Below are 22,970 nucleotides of genomic sequence, written 5' to 3' on the forward strand. Positions count from 1 at the left end.
GATTAATGCTTGCTTCAGAAAGTAAAAGCGTGTTAATTTTACTCACATATGATAATGGGCATGGATATTACATGTTTTTTTTCCTCAGCTGTCTTACAGGAAAATCTGTCACCATCATTCACTCTATATACAGATCTGACTGACTTCATTGTACTGGAATTGAGCTTGCCTTTAAAGGTTAGAAAGGGAACAGAAACAAGAATCTATTTGCATGAATTAGGAAGAGCCTAGAGCAGATGTACTCAATAGGAGGACTGCGGGCCAAATGTGGTCCAGCAAGACTTCATGTGTGGCCCACCAGCTCAACTTAAAAAAATATTTATAATTAAATTCACAAACAGTGATGCGCTGCCTATAATTTGCCTATGACTTCCTTACTAAGTAACTTACTGGCAGTGCTTAATTTGTAATGAAAGAGGGGCTGGGGCTCAGCCCTGGTAAACCACAGCACAAGTTAAGCTTACTGGATCATAAGTTCCTGCAATAGCATGGGCTACAATTCAGCTAGGACTCAGCCAAATATTTTGGAAATGGAACCAAATGAAAATGAGTGGGAGTAAACATTCCAAAGTCAACAGCAAAAACTGAGCTTTTAACCCAAATTGGACAGCAGATTTTCTTTTTATTATGCCACCTCATTTAAAAGGAAAACCTTTGTGTTTAATATACCAAACCACCGCATCTATCTGTAAGGTCATCAACATGAGACGCCACTTTGAATCAAAGCACAGTAACTTCAATGCAGCCTATCCTCCTGACAGTGTTGCAAGACGTGACAAAACTGAAAATCCAAAATCTTGATATCACACTTCAAATATTCTCACATCAGCGACTGTACAGGAAAAAGCAATAGCTGCTTCTCTTTGGATAATGTTGGTACTAGCTAAAAAGAAAATGGCTTTCCTGGATGCTGAGTTTGTGAAGGAGTGCACACTGGAAATGCTGGAAGAACTTTTTGCAAAAAATAAAAACAAAGATGACATTGTGAACAGTGTGAAGCAAGTTCCTCTTTGACGGATTTCACAGCAGTGTGAAGACTGGAGGTAATTTACGAGGATCGTTTGTCAGCACTGCCTTCTGATTTTAAAAATGCCAAATATGTGTCTTTTGCAGTGGATGAATCAAGTGATTTTAGTGACGCCGCCCAATAACACTGTTTGTTAGATTTTATGATGGTGAAATTTTCAGGGAAGAATTTTTGTATTAAATACCATTAGAAACCTATACCACAGAAGAGATCATTTTTGAAAAGATAAAAGGCTTTTTTGAAAAAAATAGTACAGATCTGCTTAAAGTAAACTTTCATGTTACAGACAGAGGTCCCTTCAGAGCAGCGGTACACCCTTCATTAAATACACTTCATTGCATCATTCACCAGACTGTCCTGTGCAGTAAGTTGTCTGGGGACTTAAAAAAAAAAAAAAAAAAAAAGGGGTATTGTGATGAGATTAGTGAACTACATATGCTCGATTTCTAGCTTTCAACATTATCGTCTTTTTATAACTCTTCAACAAGACGTTTCAGCTGAATATAGTGATCTGTTGCAGCACAACAATGTTCACTGGTTAAGTAGCGGGCATGTGTTAAAGAGGTTTTGTGTGCTTCAAAAAGAAACAAGAGAATTTCTTTCAAACCACAAGACCAATAAGGCTTGAGAGATCCTGGAATGTATAAATGATGTCCCGTCTTTGTTACAGGTAGCTTTTCTTTGCAATATTACTGGTCACTTGAATTTCCTCAGGTTGCAGCTCCAAGGCCGGGCAAGCAGTGTCGGGGATCTGTTTGAAAAAGCATGTGCCTTTCAGTGGAATCTTTAAATCTTTCAGACAGACTTAACAGGAAAGATGTTATACTTTCCCACATTGTGTTGCTGCTACATATGAAACTTTGATTAAGACAATGCAAGAATTCCTAAACAATCTGATTGAAAATTTTAAAGTGTGATTTGAGAATTTTAAAATTCCAAAGAATTTGCTTTTATTTGTTGGTGATCTGTTTGTTGTCTCAGTCAATGGACCTTGCCCTTCTGAAGCAAAGAACATTTTTATTCAATTGATGAAGGTGCCTTTCAATTAGAAACTGTAAGGCTCCAGAGCTTAGATGTCTTGAAGGCAAAATTCAGAGAAGTAGGAATTTGTGATTTCTGGACTCAATATGTTGACCAGTTTCAGAAAATCCAGAATCTAGCCATCTATCTTTTAATGATGTTCGGATCCACATCTCTCTGTGAATCTGGATTTTATATCATGAACATTATAAAAAAACCAACACCACAATCGCCTAACAGATGAGCATCTTTACTAGTGAATACCCCTTGCCCTGATCTCCTACAAACCACTCTTCACAAAGTTTGCCAGGATTGCCAAAAACACAGGTAATAATATTTATAAACTTTGTTAAAAGATAGAACCACTAACACTTATATTGCAAGCAAAGTCTTTCTTTATTGACAGCTGAAGTTTTTTTTTAAAAAAGTTGTCCGCCTTCTGCACAAATGGCCTGGTCATAAAATTCTCAAATTGACCCGCAGGTAGGTCTAATTGAGTATCACTGGCCTAGAGCACCAAGTATGGGAAAAAATAATAAATCGATGGAGATTTACACAACTTTTTCAAACTTTGGTGGAAAAAAGGCAGTTACAGGAACAAGAACCCAAAAGGCTCAAAGCGCGAGCCCGTGAACCTGGAGAGGGCCAGGTTGAGGTCCCATTGGGGGACCAGGTCCCGGACTGGCGGAAAGAGTTTTTCAAAGCCTTTCAGGAACCTAATCGTCATGAGAGAATACCAATCTACCCTAAATGCGAAGGTGGAAGGCTGATATAGGCCACCACCTTGGTCAAACAGAAGGCGAGGGCCTGCTGCTTTAACTGAAGCAGGTAATCCAGAAAGGACTACAGAGACGACTGGATCACGGAGATACTCCGCTCTGCTGCCCAGCAGGAGAAACGTTTCCACTTTGCCAGATAAGTTGCTCTGGTGGAAGGCTTCCTGCTCTCCAAGAGAGCCTGCTGTACCTGACTAGAGCAGGCTTGTTCTTCTGGATTCAACCATGCAGCATCCAAGCTGTGAGGTGGAGTGAGGTGAGGATGGGCCATGCAGCCACTGGTGGCCCAGAGGGGAATGCTGATGTCCCCCCAGTGGGTGGCCGGGGCTTGCGAGCAGATCTTCCTCTTTGCTGTCAGAGCCCAAGGAGGGAGAGACTTGTCTGGGGGACCAGGATGGTACCGAGGCCACTTGTCTATCACGTTCCCATCGGCTGTCTCCGCAGACCTCCATTGGGGACCAGTACTGGGACAATGGCTCTCAGTACCACAACTCCGGTGACCAGCGGCGGCGTTTGGCAGATCAGTAATGGTACCCCAACTATCGACACCCCACACTAAGAGAGCAGTGCTGCTCTGTAGACTGGGAACGGGAGCAAGAGGATCAATGTCTTGGAGACCGTCAACATGCCCGTGGTGATCCATATCCGTGATCCAGAGACCAGTGACGGGCATCTCACTCCTTCGGAACGATGCCAAGGACTGGGAGACCGACTCAGATGCTCCCAGCACTGGGGCTCTTCCAGCATGGCCACTCACGTTAAGAAGGAACCGAGGGAGGGGGGAGCCAGTGGTGCCCCTTATACCTGTGCATATGCTTGCCACTCCAGAGGGCGTCAGAGCCTGCCCCATACAGATATCACTGAGGGAAAAACTTCCAGCACTGGTGCATGTGGCGAGCACACACACTTACAATGGAATGGACATGAGCAAGCGCTCAAAGAAGGGAGAGGACAACAAGTATAATAATTCACTAAACTAAACACCCAAGAGCAGTAGCAGCCACCTCTCACATATCTAAGCAGCCATCTCTTTCTAAGTCTAAAAGAAGAAATAGCTACCATGTGTGAAGATAAACTGCTTCTCTAGGCTGCGATAATGGTTCCGGGTCTTGTGAACGCAAGCTTTGCTGGTGATGATGCTCTAAGGGCAGTATTCCCATCTACTATATAACTCCCAAATGACTATGGTATCCTGGTTGGTATAGGGCATAAGGATTCCTCTGTAAGTGATGAAGCCCAGACCAAAAACAGGTACTCTCACTTTATAATACCCTATTGAAGATGGCATTTTTACACACTGGGAAATGACATGGGGGAAAAATAGTATCACACTTTCTATAATGAGCTTTATGTTGCGTCTGAGGAACAGCCCCCTTTGTTAGCTGACGCTCCTCAGAATTCCAAGGCAGACCATGAAAAGGCAGGCCACGACACAATTAATGTTTGAAACTTTTAAACTCCCAGCTTTCTATGTTGCAATTCAAGCAGTACTTTGTACGCTTCAGGCTGTATTACTTGTATAGTATTGGATTCACGAGATGGTGTTATAACTGGCCAGATTTTAAGGTATTTAGACACCTAGCGGTATTTTCAAAATTGCATTTTTGAAAATCCCACTAGATGTTTATCTGCTTCTTTAGGTGCCTAAATACCTTTAATAAACTATCCCAATGTGCCTATCTATGAAGATTCTCACTAAACATAGTGACTCCTCTGTCACTACAGCCGAAAGAGAAAGTGTCCACGATATCAAGGAAAAGCTATACTACATGGCACAGGACTTTGAGAATGAAATGGCTACAGCTACCACTTCATCTTCCCTCAGAAAGAGTTCCATGTCATCAGATGGACTTTACTGATAATGAGCATTTCCCCCCCCCCGAAATTCTTCCAGCTCTCTTTTACTGGTATGGGATGAAATCTGACTGAATTCATGAAACAACCTACAACAGCATAATGAAATGAGATATTGACGTTATTGGCATACAGGTCTGTCTTAATGTACTTTCTAGAGGAACTACTGTGTATCTTGACATACTGGACAAAATGAAGGAAGATTACTGCTATAAATCCCAGCAAAATGAAAATTAAAACTACTGCTCCACCAGAACTTTAACACTCCGGCTTCCTTATTTACTTTCCACCAGACATGGTTCTACAAACAAGAATATGATGAAGCTGGATCATATATAGTCCACAAATGCTTTTAATTGTATAATATTATATAAAGACATAAAGCCTATACTTATTACAAGCTACTTTTCCCAAAAAAATAGCTTTTCATGGCAAAACGCAAAATTAATAGAGGCTGTGTATTTTCCGATTTTTTTTAATTACGAGACATTTATAATATTTATTATATATATTCATTAAGAATAACAATAAAATTATACTTTCCTTTTCAACTGATAGACATCAGTATTTACATCATATTAATGTAATGTGGTATTCCATACATTTATATATCACAGAGAGCTCAGATACTATAACCCTAACACTAAATTAACCAAAATGCATAAAAGAAATATGGTTACTCGTCACACATGTATATATAAAAGCACATATTAAAACAGATGTTATGTATATAGTGTCATAATTTAGCATGGCATGCTACAAGATAAAAAGACGCACTCAAAAAAAAAAGATGCCCCAAAAGAGTTTGTATTGTACATCAGACAAGTACAGAAAATGAAGATAACAGACAAAGGAAGGGCTAGGGAAGGGATAGACAAGGTTTAAAACAAATAAATATATAAATAATATTATATAGTGAGAACATTGTAAATTCTGATTATGACATAATATATTATTGGTCTATTCACATATATCTATATTTGTGTGCATTATTATATATCCACATATCTAAGACATTAAAGTACAATCAGAAAATTATGACTAAAAAAATACATTGCAAAAATACAATCCTCTCATTCAGTGGATTAAAAGTGTTCTGCATAAAAAAATTTCAAGTTTAAATTTTGGAAATATTTAAACTTTACACACTGCTTTAAATTTCTGGAAAATGTTTACTTAAGTTGCTACTTTTCCTATTACTGTTTTGATTACAGCCACTTGAAACACTTCAATATCATACACAGCAGAGTGCCTGTGCTAAAATGAACATAACACTTAAGATGAAGAGAAATTATAGCTGATTTAAAAACAATAAAAAGAAATTTACAGAAGCACAGTTTATTTTATTCAAGGAATAATATTAAAGAACAGTTACAAACAAAAAATATACTAATCCAAGCCAGGATATATAAAAACTAGGAGGTCTGTTTGTCTTTTCAACACAGAAATAAAGCAGTTCAGTTCATTTGTTATCTACATTCAACAACTTCAGTATTTTTTTTTCTTTTTTGGAGAAAACACACATTGAAAGACAAATATTTAATATTACTCTACTGCAATAGGTACTGTTTAGTGCACTTCTGTAAAAACAACAACCTGCTGAACCAGCCAATGTTTACAACAAAAATATGCTTTTTACATCAGGTAATTTGTGCTAACAATGCAATATTTACAGTCCAGTACACTCTGTGCTTTCTGGTACTTGCCAAAAATTCAGTACTCAAAGTATTTTCCTAAACGTTAACTTTATTTTTTTCCAGATATAAGAACTGTCAGAATACTTCAATGTTCTTTTCACAAATGTTTAATAAAGACGGTCTCCACCCACCAGTGATCAATCTAATTTGAATATAAAATTATCAATTATCCAAAATATTTAAATACATCAGAAAGTTTGATTATCATAATTTTAATCAATATAAGTGACACTTCACCAGCGTAAAGCCTGCCATAACTGTGTTTTTAGTGAATGAAATGCAAGGGAGATAGATTTCACCTTCCTCATCTAAAGGCCAGTAGCACAGGCCTCGTCTTCACTGTGGCTACTCCATCTTATGATGGAATAGCATCCAGAAACTCTTTACAGTATTTATATGGTATGCCAGAGCCACTGAATTCCAGAATAAGTATATCCAGCGGCTCCTGCCCCTGGTCTTTGTAAGGCCAGAGACCCACCCACTCTTCAAACACTACCTGGTTATCACAGCCCATGCAATCCCAATTTCGGGCTTAAGGGGTATTTTCCAGGACAGAAGCAAAGACAACATAGGCACAAAACTACAGAAAAAAAGTTAAAAGCAAATGAGAGTCACAAGGTTCCTCCTGCAAGGTGGGTTGAGTGGAAGAGCAGAGGACAGGAAGGGTCAGCCAAAAATTAAAGATGCCTAGGCAGCCCCTAAAGCAGCAACAACAGGTTCCACCACATTGTGCCCTCTTAAATGCATGAAATTAATTTGTCAGAGCAATCTATGGAGAGTGCTTTTAAGAGGTGTAAAATGCTAAATGTTTTTGTGAATCTTATAAATGCTCCTCTAGTATGTACCTAAGAGGACTGTGCCCTTATCTTATATACCCATTACATCTTGGTTTCATAACATTGCAGTACACTATGAGGTTCATGTATCCAGGCCTGTCAAATACTTCGCAAATATTTTGGTAAATATGAACGATCACCACATGCAGAAGCATCCACATTTAGGTAATGAGAAAGTTTAGTACACTGCCATGATAGAATAGCCAGCTGCAACACTGAGGAGATGCCATATTCAAAATTATACTATGTTAAATACCAAGAAACAGCATTTAATTTCAGGTTTCATAGTAGCAGCCGTGTTAGTCTGTATTCGCAAAAAGAAAAGGAGTACTTGTGGCAGCTTAGAGACTAACAAATTTATTAGAGCATAAGCTTTCGTGAGCTACAGCTCACTTCATCGGATGCATTTGGTTGAAGTGAGCTGTAGCTCACGAAAGCTTATGCTCTAATAAATTTGTTAGTCTCTAAGGTGCCACAAGTACTCCATTTAATTTCAGTGAACAGTGCAGGAAACAATGAAAAAAATTCCTTGCCAGCCTCATATTAGGGAACACTAGGAAAGCAAAGCATTTTCAAGCCTGAGAGTCCAGCAGATTCCCTTGATAAAAGGGAAAAAATTATAGTCCTTGTATTGGACAGTCTATACATTTTCTATAAAAAAAATAGGTTACAACCTCCAGCGTCCCACTTTCATTTTTAAACATTACAAAATTATGCCTTGTAACAAAAATATTAGTAACCAAGTTACAAAGTATTAATAGGCCTTCATAATGTAACATTTGAAAAAGCTTAAATATATTCAGCACTGCAAAGTCCACAGTAACTAAGCTTCAAAACAATAATTAGTAATCCCTCAACTGATGCCTCTAAATTAACATGCTAAAAGACGTGAGGTCAATATTACATCAGTGTAAATTTAACATTACCTGATATATACTTAATTTTGCTATAAAATAATCTGTCTAGGTCAGTGGTTCCCAAACTTGTTCCACCACTTGTGCAGGGAAAGCCCCTGGCGGGCCAGTTTGTTTACCTGCCGCATCCGCAGGTTCGGCCAATCGCGGCTCCTAGTGGCCGCGGTTCGCTGCTCCAGGCCAATGGGAGCTGCTGGAAGCGGCGGCCAGTACATCCCTCAACCCGTGTTGCTTCCAGAAGCCCCCACTGGCTTGGAGCAGCAAACCGCGGCCACTGGGAGCCGCGATCGGCCAAACCTGTGGACGCAGCACGTAAACAAACCGGCCCGGCCCACCAGGGGTTTTCCCTGTACAAGCAGCAGAACAAGTTTGGGAACCACTGGTCTAGGTAACTGTTTTAACATTTCTTTTTCTGCTTCAATCTAAATTCTACATACATTCCCAAGGGAAAGCTCTAAGATCAGTATTTATAATTTGCTTTCATATTCCCACTTCCCTCAGCAGACCATCTAAATATATGAACTGAGATTTGAAAATTGCAACACAATCAAAGCACTGTTTTCCTAGAATAGCAAAGGTTAGAGTTTACAAACTGCTTTTATCAAATCAGTTACCGGTGAGAAAGTGTAGGCATAATTATTTAATCCCATTAAAAAAAAGAAATGACAGAAAACTGCACAGCTCAGCAATTTGAACAATAGATTCTAAATTAATGTAATAATGAATCATGCAATCTTGATCAGTTTGAAGATACTTCTACATTCCTGTATTGTATCAGAAGGGTAGCCGTGTTAGACTGGATCTGTAAAAGCGGCAGAGTCCGGTGGCACCTTATAGACTAACAGACGTATTGGAGCATAAGCTTTTGTGGGTGAATACCCACTTCGTCGGATGCATGTACTGGAAATTTCCAGAGGCAGGTATAAATATGCAAGCAAGACTCAGGCTAGGGATAACAAGGTTAGTTTCATCAGGGAGAATGAAGACCTCTTCTAGCAGCTGAGGTGTGAACACCAAGGGAGGAGAAACTGCTTTTGTAATTGGCTTTGTTTAAGTTGATGGCGTCAAATTTGCAATTGAACTGAAGCTCAGCAGTTTCTCTTTGAAGTCTGGTCCTGAAGTTTTTTTGCTGCAGGATGGCTACCTTTAAATCTGCTATTGTGTGTTCAGGGAGGTTGAAGTGTTCTCCTACAGGTTTTTGTATATTGCCATTCCTAATATCTGATTTGTGTCCATTTATCCTTTCACGTAGGGACTGTATTGTTTATCCAGCTAAAGCAGCATCATGTTTCACTGAGATTTATAAAAAGCTGCCCATCCTAAATAACAAATAGCCACCATAATTACTTCCTGCATCAACAACTCAGGTCTCTGCCTTTCAGTCAACTAATAATGAGTTAATTAAGCCAAATCAACTAAATGTAGGTGAAAATCTAAAATAAAAACAGCTATTTCTTCCAATATATCTTTTAAATACAATACTTCAGTGTAAGACCCTATTTTTTCAGTGATTGTCTCATTTGTAACAGGTTTCAGAGTAGCAGCCGTGTTAGTCTGTATTCGCAAAAAAGAAAAGGAGTACTTGTGGCACCTTAGAAACTAACAAATTTATTTGAGCATAAGCTTTCGTGAGCTACAGCTCACTTCATCGGATGCATCCGATGAAGTGAGCTGTAGCTCACGAAAGCTTATGCTCAAATGAATTTGTTAGTCTCATTTGTAAGTAGTATAACTCTCCTTCAGATCTTGTATTTTCCCCTTTTTTAAATTCAGAAATTTATTTCCAACTTTTGTTCAGTGCATTATGTTCATTATATAGTACAAGTAAAACTAAAAAGTTAACTGTACTGATTCACTAAAAGAAAACTTAATAAACTTTCAAAAGAGACTATAATCACAGACTTGCCAACATCTTGACTCTGAAAGGAAAACCAAATATATTCACTGATAAACCCCATATACCAGAAGTGTGACTGCATGTAGTGGTGAAAGACTGAAGACTGCACTAATTATTTTCCCTTTTGATCCAAAACACTGTCTCAATAGGGTATAGAGAGCAGTACCTTTTTTAAAAAACTTACATTATGTATACCTGATGGAAATCTTTAACCTTGGTTTCCAAGAAGCATTTGAGAAAATAGCACAGTATCCAACTGAGTAATTTCACAAGGTTGTCGAGAAGGAATCTCCCAAGTGTTTTTGGTAATATCTGCCATTTGTCTATTGTTACATTCCAACATCAAAGTTCGCTTCTCTGGATTATCTTTCAGTTACAGGATAAAAATCAACCCTGAAAATGCTTGTTTAGAAGTAGCCAGAGAGAAATCAATAAAATACATCAAGCAGAGGAAAATCTCCCAATGGCAATGAGGCCTAGTCCCAAACAGCTCTTAAGTATAAAAATAACACTGTTTATCTGTATCTCTTGTTTTCTTATGATCTCTCTCTCAATGCCTCACTACTCGAGTCCATGATTCCAGGACAAAACCAGACAAGAATTCTCATACTATTAAATATTTGACTCATCCAGAGGAGAGGAGTCAGGCACCCATCTATTACAGGAAAATAAGACTGACACAGTCAGCATTTCAAGGCTTGTTCATTTTGAAAGTGAGAAGTGGTAATTATCAGGCAGGCAAGGAATTTTTCTCCCCAATTGCCACGCCTCTCCCACTCGCCCTCCAATCTTAGCCCCTAGTAAAAGCTAATTAAAAATATCCAGAAAGTATTTTCTGAATCTCTCCAAAATCAGAGAGGGAGATTTGAGCATGAATGATAATTAAATTTTATTCAGCTCTTCAGACAAAAACTTTTTTCTCCCTTCAAAGATGCTCACCTCATTCGATTCTTCTTCTTAGAAACAAAACATCTCAAAAAATGACTAACAGGCAGTAGTATGGTCCAGTGAAAAGAGTACAATCTGGGACACAGAAATATTGAGTTCTATTCCCATCTCTGTCACTGACCTGTTGTGTAACCTTGGACAAGTTTTTTACTTCTCTATGTCTTAGTTTCCCTTCCTACCCTATGTCTTGTCTATTCAGATCATAAACTCTTCTGGGCAAAGGCTATCTCCTTTTAGGTGTTTGTAGAGAGTCTAACACAAAGAAGCCCAAATCTCAATTGAGAGCGCTAGACATCATAACAAAATAGTAATCTGAAATGGGCAAAATGAAGACTAGCATGCCTTAAAATAAAGAGAGCAACAATACACAGTTTTAGATTTTTAGTTTGTTTGGGATGCTTGTATAAACTTTTCACCTTATGAATTTTTTAAAATGGATCTTAATCCTTTTTCACATTGCAGAGGAAGACTCTCCACCAGACCGCTTACACCAACCCTACATAGCATAATATATCAAAATATTAAGTACAAATTACATTAAAAGACAAAATGCCTTCCCTGAAAAACTTACAACCTAACCCAGAGAAATACAATACATGACATGAAAGTTTAAAGGCAGGAAGGCTTGGAGAGGAAAACAACACAGGAGAGCTTCACAATAGAGCCCTGTAGAGGGATTGGGATCCTCCAGGTCCCACTGCCATAATAGTGGAGCAGGTAAAATATACTTTGTTGTGGGCTGGACTGGGGGGGTGGGGAGAAAGACTGTGGTAATTTGCAGAAAAACACTAAATCTGTTGTCAGTTTGTCATAAACAAAATTTCAGCAATGTAAAGCAAGATTTCTTTTTTTAAATAAAGATTTTAATACTTACATTTCAGCAAGAGATAGATAGAGACCTGATATCTTTTATAACAGGAGTTAAAGTATTATTTTCATGGTATAAGCAACTTTTTATATTATTAATTTGTTTAGTGGTAAAAATTATGTCTGAATTCCATTCTAAACCGACAGGTTTTTTTTGGTTTTTAGTAGCATGGGGGAATGCATCTCTCTTGCGGGATTTGCAGGATCTAAGGCTTTTGTGAATGAAAACAGGATAAAAATGCAACAATGCAGGAACCAGTGGGAGTGGGTATTGCAGGGTGGGACAGAAGTGGTATTAAAAAATTAATCCTGCACAGGGCTCAACTTTTCTGCTTAAATATTATTTGTGATTTGATGAAGAGAGTGGCTATTTAGTTGAATAGGTTGAATTTTTCCCTAAACTATTTGAGCGTGTAATGTGTACTACAAAAAAAAATACCAGGTTTCAGAGTAGCAGCCATGTTAGTCTGTATTTGCAAAAAGAAAAGGAGTACTTGTGGCACCTTAGAGACTAACAAATTTATCTGATCATAAGCTTTCGTGAGCTACAGCTCACTTCATCGGATGCATACAGTGGAAAATACAGTGGGGAGATTTATATACATAGTGAACATGAAACAATGGGTGTTACCATACACACTGTAAGGAGAGTGATCACTTAAGATGAACTATTACCAGCAAGAGAGCTGGGGGGAGGAGAGGGAGGGACCTTTTGTAGTGATAATCAAGGTGGGCCATTTCCAGCAGTTGACAAGAACGTCTGAGGAACAGTGTGTGTGTGTTGGGGGGGCGGGGGGGGGGAATAACATGGAGAAATAGTTTCATTTTGTGTAATGACAGATCCACTCCCAGTCTTTATTCAAGCCTAAGTTAATTGTATCCAGTTTGCAAATTAATTCCAATTGGGCAGTTTCTCATTGAAGTCTGTTTTTGAAGTGTTTTTTGTTGAAGTATTGCCACTTTTAGGTCCGTAATCGAGTGACCAAAGAGACTGAAGTGTTCTCCAACTGGTTTTTGAACGTTATAGTTCTTGACGTCTGATTTGTGTCCATTTATTCTTTTACGTAGAGACTGTCCAGTTTGACCAATGTACATGGCAGAGGGGCATTGCTGGCACATGATGGCATATATCACATTGGTAGATGTGCAGGTGAATGAGCCTCTCATATTGTGGCTGATGTGATTAGGCCTTATAATGGTGTCCCCGAATAGATATGTGGACACAGTTTGCAACCTTCATTTCAGTATAGCTGTACTGTGTTGCACTAGCAATTTATAATGTATGTTAGGACAGCCACGGTCATTCAACCTATGAGGTAATAGTAAATCTCTATACGAGCATTTTTCATGAATGCTGTCAAACTTTATTTTGCACCAATAAAAAGGCATCATTCCATCTTCCATGGCCATTTATGGTAAAATTGAAGACTCAGTTAATGCTTGTGATTTTGGATAACCTTTTTTACTCAATTTCATTACAAAAACATAATTACAGACAATCTAATAGCTACAACAAACATATCATTAGAAAACAAAAACCAAAAAGAATTGTTTTAAAATATAATTCTGCTATTACAAGAGATCAAAGCCAAATATGGACCAGATATCACTTGACAGTTTTACTCAAATAATTTAAAATAAATTACTAGTAATCATTTAAAACACAAATTTACAGAGTAATATTTTATTTAAATTTTTAAAACGGTACACACTGCATAACATTATTGCAATCCTCTACAACCAAATGATGAAATAGGGAAATTATACATGGCACAATTGTATTACTGAATAACATTATGAACCTAGATTTTGAGTTCATGGAACCAAAGTGTCACTTGTAGAGAACAGATAGGGAATTAACCTCTCTCTGCTGCTCTGTGAGCCTATGGATATAAAACAATTATGCCTCTTCTATCTCCAGGCTTCAAGTTTTGTACACCTTGCAGAAAGCTTGGCTTCTAACTCCATAACAAATTACATCCATACTTCTCCGGCTCTTCCACTTGCACACAAACACTGCACCACACCCTTTGCAAAAATGTCAGAATATGAAAAAGAAGGTTACTTACTGTAATTGGAGGTTCTTCAAGATGTGTGATCCCTATTTGGATTACTGTGTGGTACACGTGTGCCATGTGCCGGAACTTTCTGGTAGTATCCATTGACCTGCACCTGTTAGAGGCATGGTGCATCCAAGGTTTTAAGAGGCTGTGCAGATCAACGCTGCTTCAAGTCCCTCTTACAGGCAAGCAAATGAGCCTGCAGCAGAGGGATTGAGAGCGGGTATTGGAATCCAGATAGGTTTTTTTTTTCCACCAAATGCATCCGATGAAGTGAGCTGTAGCTCACGAAAGCTTATGCTCTAATAAATTTGTTAGTCTCTAAGGTGCCACAAGTACTCCTTTTCTTTTCATGATGAAATGGGAGATCCATTTACAGAAGTGCTGTGAGGAGAGGGCACATCCCCAGCAGCACTCCACAATCGTCAGGAAGAGTCTGGGCGAGGCCTGGAAGGTGCGAGTGCATTGGAGATAGAAGGCCAGCACATGGTGGACATCAAGGGAATGTAACATTCGCGCCCTTGGAGAAATGTGTGGTTGGGGTAGAAAACTGCAAGGTAGATAAATTGGTTGAGGTAAAACAGAGAGGAGAAATTTAGGGTAGAGTCAGAGAGACTGTTTTTGTGGAAGACAGTAAAGGGCGGGTTGGCCACGATACCTGCCAGCTCGCTAACCCGCCTCACTGAGGTGATAGCCACCAAGTAGCTCACCTTCATAGAGAGGTGGGCAAGAGAGCAGGGTACAAGGGGCTTGAAGGGTGGCTTAGTGGGGGCAGAGAGGATGAGGTTCAGGTCCCAAACGAGGGCAGGCTTCCAGACTGATGGGACAGCATTGAAGAGACCACAAAGGAAGCGGATGGTGGTCAGGTAACTAAAGGCAGAGAAACCATCTCCAGGAGGGAGGAAGGCGCTGAGCGCTGCTAGATAGACGTGGACGGAGAAATGGGCAAGGCCCGGGAGCTTAAGATAGAGAAGGTGGTCAAGGAGAGCAGGAATGGAGATAAGAGTCCAAAGGGTAGTGATGGCCATGTGCCCAAGCTGTGAAGCATTGCCATTCTGCCTGGTAGCAGGCCCTGGTAGATGGACACCTGCTGTTTGTCAGGACGTCATGCGCTGGAATGGAGTATGTCCTGTCTATGTGAGAGCCCCATCCAGGCTGTAAGGTGAAGCAGGTTCGGGTTGTGGTGCTGGAGACAGCCATGCACTTGTGTGAGGAGATTCAGGAGGATAGGGAGATGTTGCAGGGGGCAGGCAGAGAGGTGAAGAAGTCTGATGAACCAGTACTGAAGGGGCCAAAAGGGGGCTACAAGTATAATCGCTCAGTCCCGCTGCACCTTGCAGAGCACATGTGAGAATAGCGGGATGGGTGGGAAAATGTAGCAGAGATCAGTGATCGGTGTGTGAAATCAGGAAGGCCAAATCACACCCGGAGGTGCAGCTAGCAAGAGATGTTAAGAGTAACAAGAAGGGTTTCTTCAGGTATGTTAGCAACAAGAAGAAAGTCAAGGAAAGTGTGGGCCTTTTACTGAATGAGGGAGGCAACCTAGTCACAGAGGATGTGGAAAAAGCTAATGTACTCAATGCTTTTTTTGCCTCTGTCTTCACGAACAAGGTCAGCTCCCAGACTGCTGCACTGGGCAACACAGCATGGGGACGAATTGACCAGCCCTCTGTGGAGAAAGAAGTGGTTCAGGACTATTTAGGAAAGCTGGACGAGCACAAGTCCATGGGGCCGGATGAGCTGCATCCGAGAGTGCTAAAGGAGTTGGCGGATGTGACTGCAGAGCCATTGGCCATTATCTTTGAAAACTCATGGTGATCGGGGGAGGTCCTGGACGACTGGAAAAAGGTTAATGTAGTGCCCATCTTTAAAAAAGGGAAGGAGGAGGATCCGGGGAACTACAGGCCAGTCAGCCTCACCTAAGTCCCTAGAAAAATCATGGAGCAGGTCCTCAAGGAATCAATTCTGAAGCACTTAGAAGAGAAGAAAGTGATCAGGAACAGTCAACATGGATTCACCAAGGGCAAGTCATGCCTCACTAATCTAATTGCCTTCTATGACGACATAACTGGCTCTGTGGATGAGGGGAAAGCAGTGGACGTGTTGTTTCTTGACTTTAGCAAAGCTTTCGATACTCCCACAGTATTCTTGCCAGTAAGTTAAAGAAGTATAGGATAGATGAATGGATGGTAAGGTGGACAGAAAGTTGGCTAGATTGTTGGGCTCAATGGGTAGTGATCAATGGCTTTACGTCTAGTTGGCAGCCGGAATCAAGTGGAGTGCCCCAAGGATCGGTACACGGGCTGGTTTTGTTCAATATCTTCATAAATGATCTGGAGGATGGTATGGATTGCACCCTCAGCAAGTTTGCAGATGACACTAAACTGAGAGGAGAGGTAGATACGCTGGAGGGTAGGGATAGGATCCAGAGGGCCCTAGACAAATGAGAGGACTGGGACAAAAGAAAGCTGATGAGGTTCGACAAGGACAAGTACAGAGTCCTGCACTTAGGATGGAAGAATCCCATGCACTGCTACAGACTAGGGACTGAATGGCTAGACAGCAGTTCTGCAGAAAAGGACCTAGGGGTTACAGTGGACGAGAAGCTGGATATGAGTCAACAGTGTGCCCCTGTTGCCAAGAAGGCCAATGGCGTTTTGGGCTGAATAAGTAGGGGCAATGCCAGCAGATTGACGGACATGATCGTTCCCCTCTATTCGACACTGATGAAGCCTCATCTGGAGTACGTCCAGTTTTGGGCCCCACACTAGAAGAAGGATGTGGAAAAATTGGAAAATGTCCAGCGGAGGGCAACAAAAATGATTAGGGGACTGGAACACATGACTTATGAGGAGGGGCTGAGGGAACTGGGATTGTTTAGTCTGCAGAAGAGAAGAATAAGGGGGGATTTGATAGCTGCTTTCAACTACCTGAACGGGGGTTCCAAAGAGGATGGATCTAGACTGTTCTCAGTGGTAGCAGATGACAGAACAAGGAGTAATGGTCTCAAGTTGCAGTGGGGGAGGTTTAGGTTGGATATTAGGAAAAACTTTTTCACTAGGAGGGGGGTGAAACACTGGAATGTGTTACGTAGGGAGGCGGTGGAAGCTCCTTCCTTAGAAGTTTTTAAGGTCAGGCTTGACAAAGCCCTGGCTGAGATGATTTAGTTGGGGACTGGTCCTGCTTTGAGGTCCCAATGCGGCATGCCCCACTGGCGAACGACCAAGCAGCGGATAGGGCTGTGCAGCTCCCATTCATGGTTGGCACAGAAGAAGCGGCTGAGGGTGTCTGCTAAGCAGTTGTTGGTGTCCGGGAGTTACACAGCATGGAGAGTGACTCCGTGCCTGAGGCACCAATTCCAGAGGTGTGTGTGAGTACACACACACACACACACACAAAAATTGTTGTCATATTGTTGGAGAGCTGTTGAATGTGTCAAAATCTGATAAGGTGAAGGAATGCCTGGTAAAGAAGGCGGGAAGCCTGCAATTCCCTGATGTTGATATGCTTCTAATTCCCTGGGTAACCAGAGGCCCTCGGCGGTATGGCCCTTCAAATGGGAGCCGAACCCACGAGTGAGGCGTCTATGGTAAGAATGATATGAGGTGCCAGCCAGGACCTTGGCTGGGTTGCACCACCACATGAGGGAAGCCAGGACGGAGGTGGGGAGCAGGACCAGGTTGCCCACGTGGTCCAACCAGAGGTCGGAGACCAACTAGGACTACAGTTTGAGACAGCGAATATGCAGATGGGCATACAGTGTGGCCAAGGAGGGAGAGACACTGCCGGATGCACATACGCAGATGATGACGTACTTGCAAAATGAGCGAGGTGATGGCGGCAAATAGGATTGATCAGAGAAAGGCTCAGGCTGCACTAGAGTCAAGACATGCCCCTATGAAGGCGAGCGTGCTGATAGGGATGAGAACCAACTTGTCCTCATTGATGCAGATCCCCAGGCTCATGAGGAAGTTGTGGAGGGTCTGGATAGTGGTTATGAGGCAGTCATGAGACAGTGCAACGAGGAACCAGTCGTCCTTTTGGGGAATAGGGAGTGGCCTAGACAGTGCATACAGGTCACAATGACCACAAAGGCCTTTATGAAGAAGCAGGGAGGAGTGGCGATCCCAAGGGGGAGGACCCAGAACTGGTAGTAGGACTGTCCCACCATGAAGCAGAGGAACTTGCAATGAGCAGGATGGATGTCTATATGAAAAAATGCATCCTTCATATCTAGAGCAGGCTCAATGGGGAAGGTACGGGATAACGAGGGGAGCGTGACAATCCAGAAGCGGAACTTGCATATGAATTTGTTCAGGGACCAGAGATCCAGAATGGGGCAGCAGCCACCCCGTTCTTCGGCACAAGGAAATAAGGCGTTGCATTGCGTTCTAGGGCACCCTTCCAGAGGAGGATGTCCGCTTACTTATCAGAGAAGATCACATTGGGAGGATTTCACAGGCCAACCAGTGGCACACGATGAGAAGGGAATGAGAGGAACTCTATCAGGTACCCCGGTGAACAATGTCCAGCACCCAGAGGTCGGTGATTTTGTCCCAATTGCAGACAAACAGAGCAAGACGGCCCCCCAAAAATTATCTGAGGTGCTGCCGGAGGGGATGGAGTGAGATTTGCAGATCTCAGGGGAAGAATCAAAAGGACTGCTTGGATGGACATTGCAAGAAGGTGGATGGCAGAGACAGATTAGCGAAGTCGCTATGTGCGCAGATGTCAGCGAGATGGCTCTTCCAAGCGTTGACGGTAGGGCTGGTAGGCAATGCGAGGACAGGGTCAGAAGAACCAGCACTGATCTCTGCAGGTTGGGGTTGGGATGTAGATGCTGAGCGACTGGAGAGAGGCACAGGAGTCCTTAAGAGAGTGGAGGAACTCAACCGTTTTATTGCTGAAGAATGTGTGGTCGTCAAAGGGGAGATTCTCCAGGGTGGTCTGGACCTATTTGGGAAAGCTGGAGGATTGAAGCCAGGAATTCCAGCAAAGCACTACTTTGGATGCCACACAGCACAACATTGTGTCAGCAGCGTCAACTGTGACTTGGAGGGTAACCGTAGCAACTAGTTTGTCCTCGTCCAGCAGGGCCTGACAATCCTATTGTTTGTCAGGAGAAAGGCCTGGAACTCTGTAAACTTGGAGTAAGAGAGGAAGTCATACTTTACCAAGATGGCCTGGTAGTTGGCAATGCGAAACTCAAGTCCCGTGGAGGAGTAAACCTTGCGTCCCGGAAGGTCAAGTTTCTTCACAGCCAGATTAGGAGTAGTGGCCTTGAAGTATTGCTGTCAGGCACATTTGGTCACCACTTGAACCACGAGGGGGTTGGGGGCCAGCAGGAAAAGAGGAAATCCATACCCTTAGATGGCATGAAGTTAAGGCGGTTTGCCTGCTTCGGGGTAGGGGCACAGGAAGCCGGGGTGTGCCAGACCACTTGGGCTGGTTGTAAGGCGGCTTGGTGGATAGGGAAGGCAGTGCAAGAAGCCTGAGAAGGTTGCATAAAGTTCAGGAACTTGTTCTGTGGGTCCTGAACATCTTGCACTGGAAGGCTGAGAGTCGCAGACATGCGGCAAAGCAGGTCCTGGTACTGACTATGGTTGTCAAGTGGAGGAAAGAGAAGGTGGGATGAGCACATTGTCCAGGACAAGTAAGCTCCAGAAAGGACTGCGGTGGCATGTGGAGTTTGTCATAGATAGCAGAAGGGGCGGTGCGAGCAGGGGATGGCCAGTGATATGGCAGCAGCGGTCTCCTGAGGTCCCGGTAAGGATCCCAAGCAGGTCAGGCATACAGGTCACTGGGCATCAGCGGCCCCCAGGAATAATGAAACCATGCCTCGGTGGAAGGGCCATATGCCAACAGATAAGGCTAGCACCAAGGGTCTGGGCTATAGGAGTGCGCAGGAGAGAATGTGGGGCCAAGCTCAGAGGCCCACTCAGTATCTGAGGATGGGTCCAGTAGAGACAGGGCCATCGATCACATCAGTGCCACTGGCAACGGACAGGGCAGAATAGGGTGCTCCTGTAGCAGGAGAGGTTCAGCTGCTGGTGATACTCGCAGTGCGAGGCGCAGCACAACAGGGTGCTGCTGGAGCAAGAACAGTTCATCCACTGGAGATGGAAACCTCAAGCCAGTCGGAGACCCAGAGCACAGAGGGGAGCCAGTGTATGGCAGCATAAGCTCGATCATAGGCGTCTACAGTGCCGGAGGTGAAGATGGCAGCCCACTTACTGTGGCTGGAAGCAGCACTGGCAGCTCATGGCAGTGTTTGGACTTATTCTCCATACAAGATTTCTTAGGAGGTGGAGCAGCCATGCCGATGTGCAACTTCTCACCTGACCAGGCGCAGCTCAGGGAGGCAATGCTGCATTTAGAGGTGGTCCCCGTTGGGGAGCCGCCCTTATGCACATGTCCATCTTCCTTATGTTAACAGTGGGGCTTCAGTGGTGTGTTGATACCACTGGTGTTGCTCAGGAAGGGCCTGGAGAAGCACTGACTGTTGGTGATGTGCATTGTCCGGCCGATACGTCGGTGCCAGATCAGATTGTACATGTGGGCACATAGCCCCCTCCATCAGGTGTTTGTGGAGGCAAAGTTCCCTAGCATCCCAAGTTTGAAGTGGGAACAAGCAGCAGATGGAGCATCAGGCAATGATGTGGGCTTCACAGACAACAGAGACAGCACTGGTGCTCGTTAATCACACAGAAGGAGCACAGACACGAAGCACAGTTTTTGAAGCTGGCTTGCCAGGGCATAGTCCCTGGGACGGGGGAGTGTCCTGCAAGGGGGAAAAAAGGTCCACCAGGGAGATCTAGCTAACTAAAAACCAGTAGACCACTAGAAAAACTATTTACAAAAGTTCAAAAGAAAAGGACAAGATTCTCTTAGCAGGCTAAGAACAAGGAGAAAGAGGGGTTCCAAGTCTGGCCATGTGGCGATAAGAAGAAACTAGGGCAGCATTGACCCGCATAGCCTCTTAAAGTCTCTGACATACCACGCAGCCGATGCACGTGCAGGTCAACAAACACTACTACAAACAGTTGCAGCACATAGCATGCATGCGCTCCCCATGTCTGGAATCCATATAGAGACCATTACTCAAAGAACTACCCAAAATTGCCCTCAAAAAAGAGAAACCACCATGGATTAGGAGAACTGATAAACTAAAGCAGTCTAAACGCCACTTTCTCCCAACATTTGAAAACAAGGGCAATTCTGCAAAATATTACAATGTCTCCATCGTTAGAGAATCTATTAATTTAGTTCTGTATAAATAGTGTAGAAAAAAATCTAAACTATATAAATAACTTTCTTTTTCAAAATGGCTTAAATAAAAAAATTGACTAAAAATCAAACATTCTTACAGTATTTCTTCAATAAATGAATCCGTGTGATTTTTTCATTTTAAAGTGTTATTAAAACGTTGTATTAGCTAATTTACACTCCCTTGCTGTTTATTGACACTGTTCCGGTAAGAGTCACCAACCACAATCTTAAATCCATTTTTTCACTCTCTTTTAGCCACGAACAATTGCTTTGTATTATATGTTTTCTGTATTTCTTGCTATTGCTCAAGGTTCCCTTCATCAGAGATTTTCATAATCAACATCTCTTTTAGTATACAAAACAATTATTTATGTCAGTTTTACACAACTGGTTAATTGTATCTAAAAATTAATGTGGATTCTTTTTTTTTTGTTAAGGAAATTCAGATTTTATGGATTTACACCCATTTATAAATCCAATCAATATTATTTTCAGGTACTTATTTTTGTTAAAAAACTAATGTTTTACACAATTGTTGTATCCTGCAGCTTTAAAGCAGTTCTGCAGTGTAAAACACAGAACACACACACAATGGAGATCAGAAAAATCAAACAACTTTAATATCACATTATGATCGGCTCCCAAGGAGACTTTGCCCAGCTGTTTCTTTATGTCCATTTAGTGCAGCATTGAATTTAAACGATCAATCTTCCACAGATGAAGTAAACAGGTAAACATAAGGTGAAAACACAAATCTATCCCTGAATGTCAACAAGAAAATCAGTGCTTAGAAATTTTAAAGAAAAGTAAAGATGGGAGTGAAGAGGACACATTGCACTACAGGTACTGCAGCACTGAGGTCAGTGCTCGCGCTGACAGAATAAAAGAGCACACTGAAAACAAGCAACATAAGAAGCTTAAAGAAGAAAGTGAGCTTCAGTATAAACAATCAATATAAGAAGCTTTCACCAGGGCTTTATTGAAAGAGGACACAGCAAAACTGTGTCAATGAATTTGTGCGTGCTCTTTGTTAACTGCAGAGGGGCCTATTGGTGACTTTGTGTGACAATACTGTACAGCAGCAAAAACCCTTCCTAATGTAGACAACCTCACTCATAAGTATCTGAAAGAAAATGATGATGTTTTTGTTCCATCAGTTTATATGCTAATTGATGGAAATGTAGCATCTTCTCTGATTTTTGACAAGTCTCCAGATGCTTTGGACCATCCGATTATTGGCCTTTTGTTTTTGTTTTTTAATTTCTAAGTGAATAAACCAGCATTGTCTTCTGCTGTTGTGACATTCATCCCTTCTACTGACACCCCATTTTGTCGACACAGCAATAGTGGACATGCTTAAGATGTACCAACTAACTTGGGAAAAATGTGGCCACACCTAACACAGATTCTGCTTCCTACATGGCTAAACTCAATCAGAAACCAAAGCTTCTGTGTATTAGCTGTTCTGCACATCTGATTAATGATGTGCTGTCAGCAGCTACTACTACAGAAGAAATGAAAGATGTGAAATCTTATATCTTGTATCATTGGATTCGGGGCCATTTTCAAGCATGCGAACAAGTTAAGACTTTGTTTTACGCAGTGCGAGATGAGCGTAGAGCTGACTGCCGATTACCTACCCATACTGTGCCACATCTGTGGATGAGCTTGTACTTCACTGCCTGTCCAGTAAATAACACATGGCCTATTCTAATGAAATGAGTCTTCTAGATCATCCAGAATCTGTTGGTTCTAAAGCAGAAACACTGAAGAGACTGGCAAATAATCAAAATGACTACCAGATT

At 42.0% G+C, this 22,970-nt stretch overlaps 1 protein-coding gene and 1 pseudogene across 4 annotated transcripts in view; one reads left to right on the forward strand and one right to left on the reverse strand.

Moving 5' to 3' along the window:
• The window catches only part of MED13L (mediator complex subunit 13L), a 415,135-nt gene that overhangs the window by 320,156 nt on the left and 72,009 nt on the right, over positions 1–22,970 (reverse strand). The window lies entirely within an intron of this gene.
• Positions 3,884–4,405, forward strand: LOC119843663 (annotated as a pseudogene).

The sequence above is a fragment of the Dermochelys coriacea genome, chromosome 15, assembly GCF_009764565.3.
Source record: "Dermochelys coriacea isolate rDerCor1 chromosome 15, rDerCor1.pri.v4, whole genome shotgun sequence".
In the NCBI taxonomy this organism is placed as follows: domain Eukaryota; kingdom Metazoa; phylum Chordata; order Testudines; family Dermochelyidae; genus Dermochelys; species Dermochelys coriacea.